At 41.1% G+C, this 16,109-nt stretch overlaps 1 protein-coding gene and 1 pseudogene across 1 annotated transcript in view; both read left to right on the top strand.

The window, feature by feature from the left end:
• The window catches only part of FBXL7 (F-box and leucine rich repeat protein 7), a 400,496-nt gene that overhangs the window by 346,303 nt on the left and 38,084 nt on the right, over window positions 1-16,109 (top strand). The window lies entirely within an intron of this gene.
• Window positions 7,263-7,839, top strand: LOC136389723 (large ribosomal subunit protein uL6 pseudogene; annotated as a pseudogene).

The raw sequence follows: 16,109 nt of genomic DNA, 5'->3' as shown, positions 1-16,109 counted from the left end.
CTTACTGAAGATGGGACAAACACTCAGTTGAAATAACCATAAATAACACAACATCATTGTTAGCAAAGATAAAGACTTACTATACAGTAAATCATGTTGCCAGCATTTTGGTCAGGAAAGATGTTCTTTTGGGGGTTCACTGGGTAAAAGAAGGGTTTTTTAAAAGAAAACCAGTGGTTTTGCAGCTTAAGCCTTTCTGTGGTAGTTAGTTCCAACAGATCTGAGAATTGTAGAATTCTCCATGCCTGACCTGTGGTGGCGCAGCGCAGTGGATAAAGCATTGAACTGGAACGCTGAGGTTGCTGGTTCAAAACCCTGGGCTTGCCTGGTCAATGCACATATGGAAGTTTATGCTTCCTGCCCCCCCTCTTCTCACTCTCTCTTCTCTGTAAAAAGAATTTTAAAAAAGAATTCTCCTTGGGCATTTATTCTGAAGTACTGTGTTTATACGGGACGGAACATACCCTTGTGTGCCCATTAGTTTCAGTTGTAGAGATGCTCTGATGGGAATTAAAGTAACATTTGTACTGCTTTGTCTTTAGTAACTTCCAACAGTGAATTCAAAAGGTGGCGAAGTATTCATTTTTTTGTTTATCATTTTTTTCATTTCTATTAAAAAGAGCTACATTATTTTTATTCTTTAGCTTTATTACCCCTTTAATCAAAGCCAAAATAAAACTATTCTTCAGATTTTACCATTTTTTCACTTTTATACAATCGGGAATTGTTTCATAGACCCATCCTTACTATACTTATGGGTATATAGTAGGTCGCCAGAAACTTAATGTAATAAGATATTACTTTATTTCTATGAACTAGAATATGATTAATATACAATATGGCTTGGGAAAATTTCCACTCACATGACTTAGTAAATATTTCCATATATAATGTATATTTTTAATATACTAGGATTTAAAAACCATACCATGTATCCTTTCCCTCTTCTTTCCCATCTAAGTCATTTAAAGTTAAGTTTTCAAAGCCACTCATCATGATCAAGTGCTGACCAGAAATCAAAGAAGCCTATTGTCTACACCCCTGTGTTGAGGGGACGGTGTACTGACTCAAAGAGGTGATAGATGGAGTCTTTGGAAGTCCCCAGCGTCTCCACCGGCACTCGAGTCAAGAGAAATGATGCACAGGCAACTACTGGATTCGGGCCCTTCCCGGAGCCTCTTAGCCTTCCTTCACCCCCTCCTGCCCATGGCACGTGGAAGAAGCATTTGTGTCCCAATTCAGAGATCCTCCACCTGCGGTGATTTTGCACTACAGGGGATGTAGGGCAATGTCTATAATGTTGTTTGGTTGTTATAACTGAAAGTTGCTTTTGGTATCTAGTGGGTATAGTCCTGCAATGCTGCCTAGATTATTGTCCCCAAAATTTCAATACTGCTAGTTGTAGCGATTCTTTACAGATGTGAACCCATTATACAGATAAGAAAGCTGAGGCTTTAAAACACCCAGTTTGTGAATGACCCATAGATTGATGATCTTTATCACTACAACTCATTTCTTCTCGGGTAATAAGCAATAATATCAGAACACATAGATCAGCATCCAATTATAGACATTTTATGAACATGCATATTCCATCTGAAAAGTCCCCTTTCCATGTAATGTAATGTTCACAGGTTCCAGGGATTGGTCTATGGATATTTTGAGGGCAATTATTCTGCTTACCACTGAGGGCACTTTGGGGAACCAGTGTTAGAATTACTGAAGACCTGCAGGTGCTCTGCTGAAGTTGAACAGCAAGTAATCAATCACTGCTGTTGATTGGTCTGTGTGATCTGTCTATGTGATAGATGTTATTTGTGGGACCCGCCATCATCTTCTTTAGACAAGGGAACTGTCAAGAAAGGCTTTCTGAGGGAGGTATGCTTGAGAGAACCCTTGCAGGATATTCCAAAGGGCAGAACTGATGGGCAGGGTCTTCCAGAGAGAGAAGACATGAGTGAAGTCACTGAGTTGGTGAACAGCACACTCAGTTCAAAGCTCCCCCCACCCCACCCCACCTGCTTTCAGGAAGGAAAGGCAATGAGGATTGCAGGTCAGAGGGGAGGCTTTCGTGCACAGTTAGTATTGGAAGTTTATCCTGAAAGGTATAAATTTAAATTTATAAGTGCTTCAGATTAAGGAAGATTTCAATATGATTTATATGTAAATTGGAAAATATGTGCTTCTCTCTGCCTTAACACACTCCAAATATATTTTCTTACCATAATGCATCTTTCTAACATTTCTAACTAAACTCTCAGCTTAGGTTTGGACAAAACTTGGCTTGTTCTACCCCATTTCACATAAGTGATGGTTATTAGTCACAGATAAAATTAAAGTTACAAATGTAGAAACCATTTCTCACTGAGGTGACATCTGGAAATTTCTGATCACATGTGGCTACTATATGTGCATGAATATATGCACTTATGTGTATACTGGTTTATCAATAAATATATAGTTATAACTTGCAAATGTATTGTTGGTTTTGGTTTTCTCTGACAAGCATGTCATATATTAGACATTGAATTAGTCATTTAACTAATTCCACATGTGGTTAGAAAAACATCTTGTCTTAGTCCCATTTATCAACTTCACTCACCTTCTAATTCCTGTCTCGTGGTTCATTGCTGTGTCCACATGTAACAAGGTGTGGAGTTGCAGCTATGCTCTGCATAACCAAAAGCAACATCTACATTTGTCCCATTTGTGCACCATATCTGGGAAAAGGTAACTTTTTCTCTAGTAACAAAGTTGGTCATGTAGATTTTGTCTTAGAAAAAATAAATGTACACAATTGTTTGTTGGTAAGAATTGTTTGGCCGCTGTGGGCCTTTGGGCTGAGCTCAGGGTCCCATTGTTGGAGTCTTTGAAGATAATAAGAATGGGTAGGAGATCTATTCTTCTGGGAAAACTAGAGAATTACAAGTTGTAGTGTCAGGAAGGGAGCAGCCACTTTATGTGAGCATTTTCTCTGAAGCTGGTATTTAGAGCGTTGTTTTCCCTGACCCTTGAGGCACTTTTAATTTTCTCAACATGAAAAGGTCCAGTATTTCATCTCAGCAACAATTATGGTGAAACAGCTCTAAGTAAAAGTGGACTGAAAGTAATTGTCCTCCCAAAATGGTACTATTGTGTATTGTTTTCAAAGAGCTATTTTAAAGAGAGAGAAGAGGAGGAGGAAGGAGGGGGAAAGGGGGTGGGGAGAGACACAGAGACCAAGAGAAGACTAAGCAAAATGCTGAGTGAGGATATGAGGGATTAGAAGAGAGGATATTTTGAGATTTAGAGGCCTGTCATCAGTTCTCAGCTTCCCCCGTAGATTTGTGAAGTGCTGATGGAGAGTTCAGCTTTATGCAGTGTAGGAGGGAAAGTTGCAGAACCATCTTTCTTCTGCATCCCTCTGATAAATCCAACCCCCATTTAATAGATCTTTCTCCCTTTGATTCTCTGAGAAGCAGCACTCCAATGAATGCCCTTTTGCTGTTGCTAGGTCAGCTCGCACTTACTTTCTAAGTGGTCTTTCCTGCTGTGGGGCCAGATCCCTTGCTGTGGGACTTGGATCTCCTGCAGACCTGGTGTAGAAAGCTGTGCTTCCTACTGGCCTTCTTTGGATCCTTTCTTTTGGGACCTGCTCACCCCCAAACCATGGGGTTAAGATGAAATTGTCAATCAGGGGCTTCCACTTCTTCTACAGAAGCTGGACAAATGAAGCCTGTTCACTCACTAGAGACCTTCTGGGGACTGGAATAGGTGCTCAGAGCCAGGGATGGTTTCTCTCTTTAGGAGATTTGGAATTACTAGGACCATGTAAGTTTAAAATGTTAACCTTTCCTCTCATATAAAGAGAATTCTTCAGTTAATGAAAACAACACCACAGCAATCAGAGTGAGGTCTTGAAAAAAGAGTCAGTTCTCTGAGACCATCCATCAAACACCTGACATTGTCCAGTCTAAGGCAAGCCACCACCAGACCGTTTTAGTTACATCAGCTAATAGATTCCATTTTACCTGAAGGCTAGTTTAAGGTGAATTTCTATTGCTTGTAGTGGAAATACTTTCTTTAATGTCTTTTTAAGTCTGATTGTGATAGAATTCAAAACCTACTGCTTCTGCCAAATCTACTGATTTGGTTCTTTACTGCAACCTAACCCATCCTCCTTGGCTACGTTGCTACAAAGTAGTAATCTTTCCTACTTTTCTGGCTCATCTCATTAAGTTTTTCTACTTACTCTATGACACCTGTGATGCATTATTTCTGCCAAGATTTGTTCCTCTCCTGCCCCCAGAAGACCTGAGGGCTAATACTGATTTTTGTCCATTCGAATTGCTTCTTAGTCCTTAGTACAACAGCAGTGACAGGGCACCCCTCCTCTAGCCCTGGAAGATCAGTGACAGGGCTTCCAGAAACAGTCACAGCAACACAGAAACAGTGGGGGGGGGGGGGCAGTAAGAATTGTGTCATCAGAGTGAGATCACGTCCACTGCTCTCCAAGATCCCCATGTAAATATTTCTCAAACCAAGTCCATGGGGATCAACCAGCCTGGCAGTCATCAGATCTCTGCCTTGATTTATGTGCACAGAACTCTATACTCTCTGGTAAAAGAAAAGATATCAACACTCCTTCTTCTTAAATAAAAATGGGCTCTAAAAATAAAAGAATGACTGGAGAGCTCATGCTCCAAGTGGAAAAGATTAATACTGGAAATCCTCAATTATTAGGGATTTTCTCAGTCCTTTTATGGCTTCCCTTTCTGGCTTTCCACTTTTGGGTTTTTACTACTTCTTGGCACTGGTATGAGAGAGCAGAAACAATGAGATCTAATTTAGAGTGGACAGTCTGCCACTTGGCAGTGCCTTTGGGAAATTTTAGTAGAACAGGTCACTGTGTAAACTTTCTGCCACATGTAACACATGAGGATTAGAGTCAACCTAGATATCTCTGAGCAGCGTGTACACATGCCCATAGAGAAGTTCACGCTCTCAGACTCACTGACATACGCATACAAGAAAATCCTGGAGTCTCCCTATGGCTGTCTTCAATGGGAATGAGCAGCCATTTCAGCCTCACCTTGGATGTGGCATACAGAGCAGGGTATGGGGACAGAGTCCCTTTCTGCCAGGTTAGGGAGAACACAGCTGCCCACCGGCTGGACTGATGGATGGAGGCTCCTTTCTGCTGCCAGCTGGCGCTCATGCCTCCCATTCCGACTCAGGGTTGCTCACCTGCCCGTTGCTCACTCCCCTGCCCTCCAGCCACCTCAGAAGCACATTGCTGTCAGTGTGGCAGGAAGGCTCCTTTCTGCATCCTCCTCCATTGAAGAAGCTCATCTGGAAGTAGAATAAACTCAGCTTCCCAAAGAGTGGGATGTATGTTATAACTAGTTCTAGGATCTACCAATATCATGTGCAATGCTTAACCAGAATACCTCCCTGGTAACCCGGCACACTGAACTTCTCTGCTAAGGGGTAACAAGAAGAAAATGAAGCAAGCAGGTGGCCAGAGGACATTTCTTGATATTTTAAACTAAAAATGAAAAGTTTTGGAAATAACATCTAAAATAAGATGTTTGATATTCTCCTAATATTCATAAATTATGCCAGGACCTCCAACCCACGAAACAGAGTCCTACAACCCTGAAGAATTGCGTTCTCTCAACAACCTGAATAAACAAGAAAACAGATTTCCCCTAGAATCTTCAAAAAGGGATACAACTCTACTGACACCTTGATCTTAGCCTTGCGAGATGAAGACCTACCAGACTGTAAGATGAATTTGCGTGGGTAAAACCCCACAGTCTGTAGTGATTTGTTACAGAGCAATAGAAAACTAATTCTCATTCTCTGGTGTGGACTTGGACTCACAACCCTGTGTTTAGTGCCCACCCCCAATGCATGTGGTAATGTATTCTTGGGGTGTTAAGCCTGAGGGCCCTCATCTGTAAATGTATATTAACCCATGTCTATCTCTTAGGCTTCAGAGTGGGTAGCCTGAGAAAATACAGGTAAATTACTCAACACATGATTGGCCCGAGAGAGTTGTCCTCCTAGCCCACTGCAGATCTGTGTCCTCTGTCTACAAGGACCTCCTTGCTGGTGTCCAAGGGACTCACTCCCCCACCCGCTCAAGCCTCTGTTTAATGGCCCCTTCTCAGCGAGGCCTTCCTTGGGAACACTGTTTTATCATTTCCGCTCTCTGCTTCACCCCCGTCCTCATCACTTTCTGGTGCCTTTTTATGCTTTATTTTTTCCTATAGCATTTATCAGTAGTGACTATGTGCATTAGTTATCTTATGCTGTGTGACAAATTATCCCAAGTCTTACTGACTTAGAACTGTACACATTGAGTTGATCTTAAGTGTTCTTATCACACACACACTCAAAACAAAACAAAACCGTAACTAGGAGAAGTGATAGAGATGTTAGCTTGATAGGCACCAGAATCTCATGTCTGATAGGTCATTGTGACTAGAGCGGTAGATGACCCGATGTGAGCACTTGTCTGTCTTGTGGGATCGTACGCTTGGTAACACTACTTTCTGGATATGTTAGCTTGATAGTGGTAATTATTTCACAATATATTAGTTTATTAAATCATCATGTTGAACTCTTTAAATATATACAATTTTTATTTGTCAAGTAAATCTGGAAAAAATACACTTTTATTCCTTCACCATGTCTGTGGGTCAGGAGTTCCTGCATAGGTCATCTGGGTTTTCAAGAACCAGCTGGAACTGTGGTCTCTGAAAGTTCCACTGGAGACATGGCCACTTCCCGCCTTGCTCAGGTGGTTGCTGACTGGAGTCAGTTCATCGTGGGTGGTTGGGCTGAGGGCCTCAGGTCCTCCCTGGTTATGGGCCCGAGGCTGAGCTCAGTTCCATGCCAGGTGGGCTTCCCGTCAAAGTGAGCAAACCTGGAAAGAAAGACAGAATGACAAGACAGGAGTCGCATGCTGTTATAAATGAATCTTAGAAGCGACCTCCCATTCCCTTTCCTTACATTCTCTATCTTAGAAGGCAGTCCCCAGGTCTAGCCCATACTTGAGGGGAGGTGATCACATGAGGGATGAATACAGGAAGCGGGGGTCCTCGGGAGCCATGTCTTGGATTCACATTAGAATCACCTGGGTAGCTTTTTAAAAGTATAGATGCTTTCTGGTTTCTGATGGGGATCCTGGGTTCTGCTTTTACTTCTTGGTGATGGTGTAGTCCAGATCCAGGTCAGCCAAGAGGCATCAAGATTACCTAGGACAGGCATCCATTATGGGAAGGAAGACCATTCTCAGATATCAAACGGTTGACATTCCAGACAATGTCGCCATCACTCTGAAGGGACATACAGTTATGGGAAGGGACCCAGAGGCACCCTGTCAAGGAACATCTGTCACGTTGCTGTAGAACTCAGTCCCTGGAAAAGAAGAGGCTCTGGATTGACAAAGGGTGGGGAAACAGAAAGGAGCCGGCACCGTTCGCACTTTCTGCAGTCATGTACAGAACGCGATCAAGGGCGTTACGCTGCGCTTCCATTACAAAATGAGGGCTGTGTGTGCTCACATCCCCATCAACGTGGTTTATCAAGAGAACGATTCTCTTTTTGAAATCAGAAATTGCTTGGGCGAAAAATACATCTGCAGGGTTCGGAGGAGGTCAGGCATTGCTTGTTCAGTATCTCAAGCCCAGAAAGATGAGTTAATTCTTGAAGGAAACGACATTGAACTTGTGTCAAATTCAGCTGCTTTGATTCAGCAAAAGCCACAACAGTTAAAGACAAGGATATTAGAAAATTTAGGGATAGTATCAGTGTGTTTCTGAAAAAGGAGTTCAGAAGGCTGATGAATAAAATCTAAGTTATCCAGTTTTTACAAAAAAGATTAACTGAGACAATATGAAAAGGGGGGAGGAGAAAGATAGGACCACGACTGGTTCAAAAGGCTGTATAATAAGGGAGATACATTTTACCTCCTCCAAAATTCTAAGGGTCAGAACAGCTCAGCCTGGCCTCCCCCCACCCTTGGTTGGCTGCACTGGTGGTGCTGTTGCTGGGACAGAAGGCAGTGTGGTACAATAGAAAGACAACCAGAAGGAAGGGGTTTTCTGCAGGAAATAAGTAGGTCTACGTATTAGAGAATTACTCGAGGGCTAGACAATGTGGAAGTCAGACTGCAATCAGTGAAGGAATTATCAATAATTTGAAGAGCAATTCCAAGCTCTCAAGGTTGGGGATTAAGTTCTGAACCGAAACCACCTCGCGCAGCTTCTTAATTTTCTACCTTCAAGTGGAGTCGCAGGGACACATAAGTATCTGGGAGAAAAGGCCCATCAGTGGGCATTTGGTTAAATGCTCAAATAAACATTATTTGTAGAACATCACTCTGAGCTTATTATGTGGTTTTATATGTATATAGATAAGGATTTTATTTATGGAAATAATGGCATCTATATAAACAGCCTCTATTGCAGTTAATGTGTGGGTGACTTCCGTTCCTTATCCTTCAGAAAGCTGGCTTCTTGGCATTTACTCAAAAAGATATGGCTGATCTCCCTCCAAGGGTGGGTATTCTATGTATATTAGTTGTTTACAAGGCAGCTAAAGGATTTGCATGGTCTTTTCTGGCTCACGTTGTCCTCATGGTCAGGCACTGTGGAGATCTGATGATCTGTGGTTTGCATCTGTAGAATCAAGCCATAATCACATGAGGCTTAAACCCTTTTTAAAACCAGGCCTGAAGCTCTGGCAAGGGTAAGAATTCATGTAAGAAAATATGTGAAGAAACACAGAGCAGGATACACCTTTAAAAGGTGAGCAGAAACAAGAATGAAAGATTGATATTCTTTTAAAGAGTTAACTAGTTATAAGGCGAATGCTTCTCTTTTGCAGAAATATTAAAACCAGCAATTTCTGAGCCCTGGCCAGGTAGCTCAGTTGGTTACAGCATCATCCCCATACACCGTGGTTGCAGGTTCGATCCCCGGCCAGGACACATACAGGAATCAACCAATGAATGCATAAATAAGTGGAATGACAAATCAATATTTTACTCTCTTTCTCTCCCTTCCTCTCTCTATTAAAAAATATCAATAGAAAAACCCAGCAATTTCTCCAGCAGCCACATGGTTAGAGCAACAGGAGTTTAGAAAGAATTGCAAATTATTTTAAAGCAAAAAACCCAGCACTGCACATGGCCTCCAATGCCGAAAGAGGAGCAGACTAGACATTCCTATTATCACTAACTTTCTGTTTGGCTTGTTCATTTCCTTTATCACAGGCTCTGTCTTTTGCTACCTACCTAGGGATGGCTCTATATAGTATTCTGAAATTATTTTATTACTTAGTGTTGTTGTCTACCTTGCCAACTAAACAAATCTCATCAGCAAGGAACCAGCATGACAAACTAGGTGATTTGTAGTTTACTATTGCATCTCTTTAATCTCTGTGTAATTTAAATATGATTAAATAAACCCTTCACATAAATTAACAAGCAACATGAAAGAAACCAACATCTTTGTTACTATTCGCATTATTCTAATTTTTCTTTGACTATTTTTAAGAACTCTGCAAAGCAACTGAGCAAAATTCTTCCATTCATAGCTTTACTTAGCTTCTCTTTTCATACCCAAAATAGAATCATGGAATAAGTAGGGAAATTTTTGGATACGTAGTACAATGTCTACATATCGCTAAAGTCACTGAAGATGTGAACAGTTGCAGGTGCGGGATGAATCCAATGGCATCTTCAGTGGAAATGGACTGCTTCAAGTTGGGCTTTAGTGGGACCATGTGATCTGAGACAACACAACTGACCTTTCTGAATTTTAAAAAAGGGTAGTCAAAATGTGCAATTATCTGAGTTTAATTTCTAGAGAAGCAAAGTCACAGAGATATTAAATATTTAAAGCCACTACTCTTTGACATGAAAGTTTACCAAATGAAATTTTGTTTAGGATGTCTTCCCAGCCTTTCATTCATCAGTTCATAAAATATGTATTAAGTATCCCTTGTGGACAAGGTTCTGTGTCTCATGCTGATCAATTAGTTTGTTTCTGGTAAACATTACAGATCACAGAATGAAAACTATTTTCCAAAAAGTGAGTTTGCCACTGATGGGAGCGCCCAACCTCCTGAGGTGAGCTCATACTACCCTGCGCCTCCCTAGAAGTTAAAGAGGTCTTTGGACTGAGCAGAAAATGACACCTGTCATCCATGTCTCCTGCATGGGAAACCAGTTTTACAGCACTAAAGTTTTACTGAAGACCACAAAAGAGTAATCTCCAGTATGACATCACCCAGTGTAAAAAAAAAGATGCCTGGGAAAACCAATTCCCTTCAGAATTGTCACATGTAACCTACTTCCTGACCCATGTCACTTCAGCTTGTCAGTACAAAATGTTCGCTGATTTTCAGCGTGATTCTGGAACTAAGCTGAAGGGTGTCTTTACACGCATGACTATAGTATACGGAACAAGATGAAAAAGAAGTCAGTTAGAGCTGGGGTTAGCAGTGAGATCATAATACAGATAATAATACCAAAGGAATTTCAAAATATGTTTGTAAATAGCTGTAGGAGGGCCAGAGTCGATGAGATGTCAAACACCAGGACAACCATATTCTTGACTCTGTCCTTTAAATTCATTTTAACTATTCATGGTTCTTTGTTTCGAGCCATACCAATCCTTCCAGCTAATTTAAGCAGAAAGAACTTATTACGAGAATGTTCAGTAAATCACTGACTCTCCCAGAGAACCTGAAAGCGAGTTCCAGGAGACCTCCGCCAAGGGCCGTGGACCTCAGTCATGGCAGGATACTGGCCTGCTGGAGGACTGTGCCCACAGACACCTCTCAGGCTGCTTCTGGAATCACGGCCGCTCTTACTTCTGGAAGCAGAGGGCACTGCTCTTGCTATTTACACCTGTTCCTGGAATTGACTTTGTGCTTCCTCTGCTTCTTCTCATATAGCTTCCAGTCTAAGTCTGGGTGTACCTGAGTAGAGGGATCTGCCACCTCGAGAGGAGGGGAATTCCCTAACAGAGAAAAAGGTGCATATGCACAAGTCCTAATGAAAAACAGCTGTCTGCTGCAGCAGTGCTGCTCCAGGTGGGGTCTGCAGATAGGTGTTCACCTGGGAACCATGCGACCAGATGGCAAAGAGGCAAGCACAGGAATCAAGAGGAAGCTTTCAGAAACATTGCCACAGGCGTTGAGGCTTAGGTCTCACATGTCTCTTCATATTTATTTCATTTTTCTAGTAACTCATATCATTAACTTTGCAAAAGCATTGGTCTGTGATGAATTGGAAGTGAAGAAACTCGTCTTTAACATAGAATTTGAAAAGCACTACTTCTTAGCATATAAATCTTTTGGTTTGTAATATGTGCTTAGTAAAACAAATTCTGAATCTTTTAGGCCAGGAAAAGCTTTATATTTTCATTCAATAATGAAAACTAATATGTTGAGTACTCATTCTGTCCTATCTGGATTGCATGCTCATTCAAGCCTTACTATATTTTAGGAAGCTAGTACTGTTACTGTTCCAATTTTGAAATGAGGAAAGTAATCAACAGAGAGATTAAGTAACTTTCCAAGTTTTTAAAAGTTTACCTTTAGGCCTGACCTGTGGTGGTGCAGTGGATAAAACGTCAACCTGGAAATGCTGAGGTCGCCGGTTCGAAACCCTGGGCTTGCCTGGTCAAGGCACATATGGGAGTTGATGCTTCCAGCTCCTCCCCCCTTCTTTCTCTCTCTGTCTTTCTCTCTCCCTCTCTCTGTCCTCTCTAAAAATGAATAAATAAATAAATAATTAAAAAATAAAATAAAAGTTTACCTTTACCTACCAAGCCACACTACCTTTTTGCATGGAAACCTCTACATAAGGGCAGTCAGGAGGTAACTTAATAATATTATTCACGGTCAAAATTGTCCCTTTTTTGGCCAGATTCACTACTTTTCTAAGTAAGCTAAAAACCATATAAAATAATAATAATAGTCTGCAAAATAGATGATATTATTGTTTTGCTGGGATTGTTGTTCTTTCAAAATTTGAGCAAGTTCATTTTGTTAATTCTATTACTTTTTTGTATAGATTATGATATTCTCTATGAAACTATGTAATTCTTTTTTTTTCAGAGACAGAGAGAGAGGAAGATAGGGACAGACAGACAGGAAGGGAGACAGATAAGAAGCATCAATTCTTTGTTGTAGCACTTTAGTTGTTCATTGATTGCTTTCTCATATGTGCCTTGACCTTGGGGCAACAGCAGACTGAGTGATCCCTTGCTCAAGCCAGTGACCTTGGGCTCAAGCCGGTGAGCATTTTTTATCTTACTCAAACCAGATGAGCCTGCGCTCAAGCTGGCAACCTCGGGGTTTCGAACCTGGGTCCTCGGCATCCCAGTGCAATGCTCTATCCACTGTGCCACCGCCTGGTCAGGTGAAACTATGTAATTCTTTGCTGAGACTTGACTTCCAGGATATATGTTCTCCTCATATAGAAAGTAGTGCTACTAAGCATATGATTCCACAAGACAGACAAAAAATGTTCACTCCAGGCCATCTATGGCTCTGGTCACAGTGACCCATTAGACATGAGTATACCGATGCCTGAAGGGACACAGCCAAGAGGGATACAAGGCTCTCTTGTGCCACCCAGTGAAGGCTGGTGTCCAAGTGTATAGCTTTCCCTGGGCATCTGACTTTTCTAAGGCGTGGCCACATGAGTCAGGAAATGTCTGCTGTCATGACCAGGAATCAAATCAGCTTCCCATTCTTCATAAACAGCCAAGATTTCTATAAAACTCACATTTTGTACCTGGCAGAAGTCTCTACAGAACCAGAAATACATCAATACTCTGAGGAAGGTGATATTAGCAATGAATGCTGTAAGTCAAATGGCGTTTAATGCCACAAGTCTTTCTCTTTTCAATCTGTTTCCCATTAGAAGAAAACCTTACTCTGTGGTCACAGAACTGTTTTTTTCTCCTTGATCAAACCCCTGAAGTGAAACTATTGAGTTTGCAGAACAAAAATAACACGGATGTGGGATCACCAAGCAAGGCAGTTCTTTCTAAGCCTAATATAAGCTCCAGTGTCAGAAATTCATGTTGAAAACCAACATAGTATTTTCTTACTAAAATATATTTTATTAAATGATATTTTGATATATCAATCTACTCATTTTTTAAAATCAATAAAGTAAGGTATAGCTTGCTCTCTCTTAATCTCAGGCACATTATCATGAATCATCTCATCTTTCAAATGTTAGCCAACTCTCAACAGTTGCAAACTTCTTCGGTAATTAAAACCATCCTTTTCCCATTTATCATTCATATCTTACCATGTACTTTTCAAGCATTTGAGGTAAGATAAGAAATAGGAGAATATTTTTCTTTACATGTTCAGTGTTGGCATAGTGACTGTCTTGGTATAGATGCTGGTTGTGACAGGGCAGGACATTCAGAAGAATATACATTCCCAAGTATTTATGCATGACAAGACAGTTTTAAAGTTTATTTTTTTTGTTTGTTTAGTTTTTGGTTTTTCCCAGAAGAGAAAATTCTACTAATGTGTCTCATTCTTTTTTTTTTTTTTTTTCTGAAGCTAGAAACAGGGAGAGACAGTCAGACAGACTCCCGCATGCGCCCGACTGGGATCCACCCATCACGCCCACCAGGGGGCAACGCTCTGCCCACCAGGGGGCAATGCTCTGCCCACCAGGGGGCAATGCTCTGCCCCTCCGGGGCGTCGCTCTGCCGCCACCAGAGCCACTCTAGCAGAGGCCAAGGAGCCATCCCCAGCGCCTGGGCCATCTTTGCTCCAATGGAGCCTCGGCTGGGCTGCGGGAGGGGAAGAGAGAGACAGAGAGGAAGGAGAGGGGGAGGGATGGAGAAGCAGATGGGCGCTTCTCTTGTGTGCCCTGGCCGGGAATTGAACCCGGGACTTCTGCACGCCAGGCTGACGCTCTACCACTGAGCCAACCGGCCAGGGCTCTCATTCTTATTTAAAGTAGATCATGACATACTTAATGGTTTTTAAACCCATGTATAGAAAGGCTGTTATTCATTCAACCAGGTTTCCTACACATGGTTTCTCATCATAAATTATATGGATATCAGCTTTTGGTGCTGTAAGAAATGGGTTTTATAACCACAAACTGGGCATTTGAAACTCACTCCTCACTTTATGGGTGGTGAGACAGGCATCCTTTCGTTGGAAAGATTTTGGCAACAGTACAAGATGTGGTCTTGGGTGTATTTCCTTAAGTCCTAGATCAATACTAACCAAATTGCCACTTCTGTTGGTTATTTGTTGAACATCTGGAGACAATTTTTCAGTGGGTGGCAGAGGACAAGAGTATGTGACTAGAACCTTAAAGCTAATTAAATCCTAATACTCATCTATTTTCGAGAGGCTATTCCAAGTAAAGATCATCTGTTTATAAATACCAAACTATCCATCAGAGGGATATGTATTATATAGATTCAGATACAGTTAACTACGTAATAAGTGCTTATGGAATTAGTTTTATAATTAAAAGGCAATAATAGCTCATTATTTATTTGATTATTTCTTTGTTGCTAAAAAACCAAAACTGAGCTAAAATTACAATTTATTTACAAATGAATTCAATATAGATAGTTCGGAACACCAAATTTAAGATGTTAATAAAGACAAGAGAGAATTTACTTGGTATAAACAGTCTTATTTCATTGGGAACATTTTTACTGTTTTAATTACAGTTAAGCTAACAGATTCTTTCAGAACAAAATTGTGAAATTTAAATTAATACTTCCCTCCCAGAAAAAAGTTGAAGGAAACTAGTAATAAATTGTGTATGTGCATGTTTACCTTTAAAAGAAAATTTCAGTCTACCAATGAATGATGGAGATTGTTTTCAGAGTGGTGTATTGGTTACTGATTGCTGTGTAACAGATTACCCCAAATTTAGTGGCTTAAACAATAGCTTTTATTATCTCATAGTGTCTGTGGGTCAGGAATCAGGCACTGCTTGTCTCACAAGACAGCTCTCAGGTTGTAAGCTGGTCTTCAGTCATCTCAAGGCTCGACAGAGAGGGCCTGCTGCACTCACTCTCAAGCTTGTGGGCAGGACTCAGTTCTGTGGGGGTAGGACTCAGTTCCGTGTGGGCAGGACTCAGTTCCGTGGGGGCTGGATTAAGTGCCTTGCAGATTGTAGACTGAGGGTTCAGCTCCTCACCAGCTGTTAGCTAGCGACCTCCTTCATTTTCTTGCCACATAGGCCTCTTCATAGGACAGCTCACACCTGACATTTTATAACCATCTCAGAAGAAACATCACTTTTTTTAAACTTTATTTATTAGAAACTAGGTTCAGTTCCGCTCAAAAGGAGGTGATTGATTACACAGGTTAAGTTAACACCAAGAAGTAAGATCATTGGGACCCATGTCAAAAGATACCTACCACACACAGTGATTGGTTTCTACTTCTATGGTAACAAAATGAGAGGTAGAAAGTCAAAGAAATATTTCAGTTCCCACAATGACTTTCTCTAAAATGTTTAAATATATACACATTATTGTCTTTCTAGGACCTGACTCACTTTCTATAACCTTGTGCATAGTCAGAACTAGGCAAGTTAACAGTCCCTATTACCATTTGTCACATATTTAAAAATGACATTTTCTTATGTAAAATGTGTGTAAGTAAATAGCCAGTGGTAAACAAGGAGGGAGAGGCCAGTCCTCTCAGACAAGCAGCTAGCATAGCCTGTACTAAATAAGGCCTGGGTATGTTGTATCCCTGTTTCTGTTTCTACTGATCAGCTGAAAGAAGTCTCAAATAATCATTCTGAGCTCTGTCCATTCGTGTGTGTGCTTGTGCGTCTACTCCTGTGTGCACACGTGTGTGTGTGCATGCCGATTGTTATAGGGAGAATACACACGAGGGAAAGTGGGTGACCTTGTATATTTACTTTGCTCTTTTCTCACTATGGCTGTGAAATTGGGCAGAAGGACTTTTTTTAAGTTGGAGAGACCTAAATCAGCCCTGTCTCCAACAGGCATTTACGCTATTTTCTTTTTTCTCCAACGGCAATCCCAGTACATTATTCAGTACATCTCCCAATTATACTTGGTCTTCAG

The sequence above is a fragment of the Saccopteryx leptura genome, chromosome 1, assembly GCF_036850995.1.
Source record: "Saccopteryx leptura isolate mSacLep1 chromosome 1, mSacLep1_pri_phased_curated, whole genome shotgun sequence".
NCBI classification, from domain to species: domain Eukaryota; kingdom Metazoa; phylum Chordata; class Mammalia; order Chiroptera; family Emballonuridae; genus Saccopteryx; species Saccopteryx leptura.
This window is presented reverse-complemented; position numbering and strand designations above follow the sequence as displayed.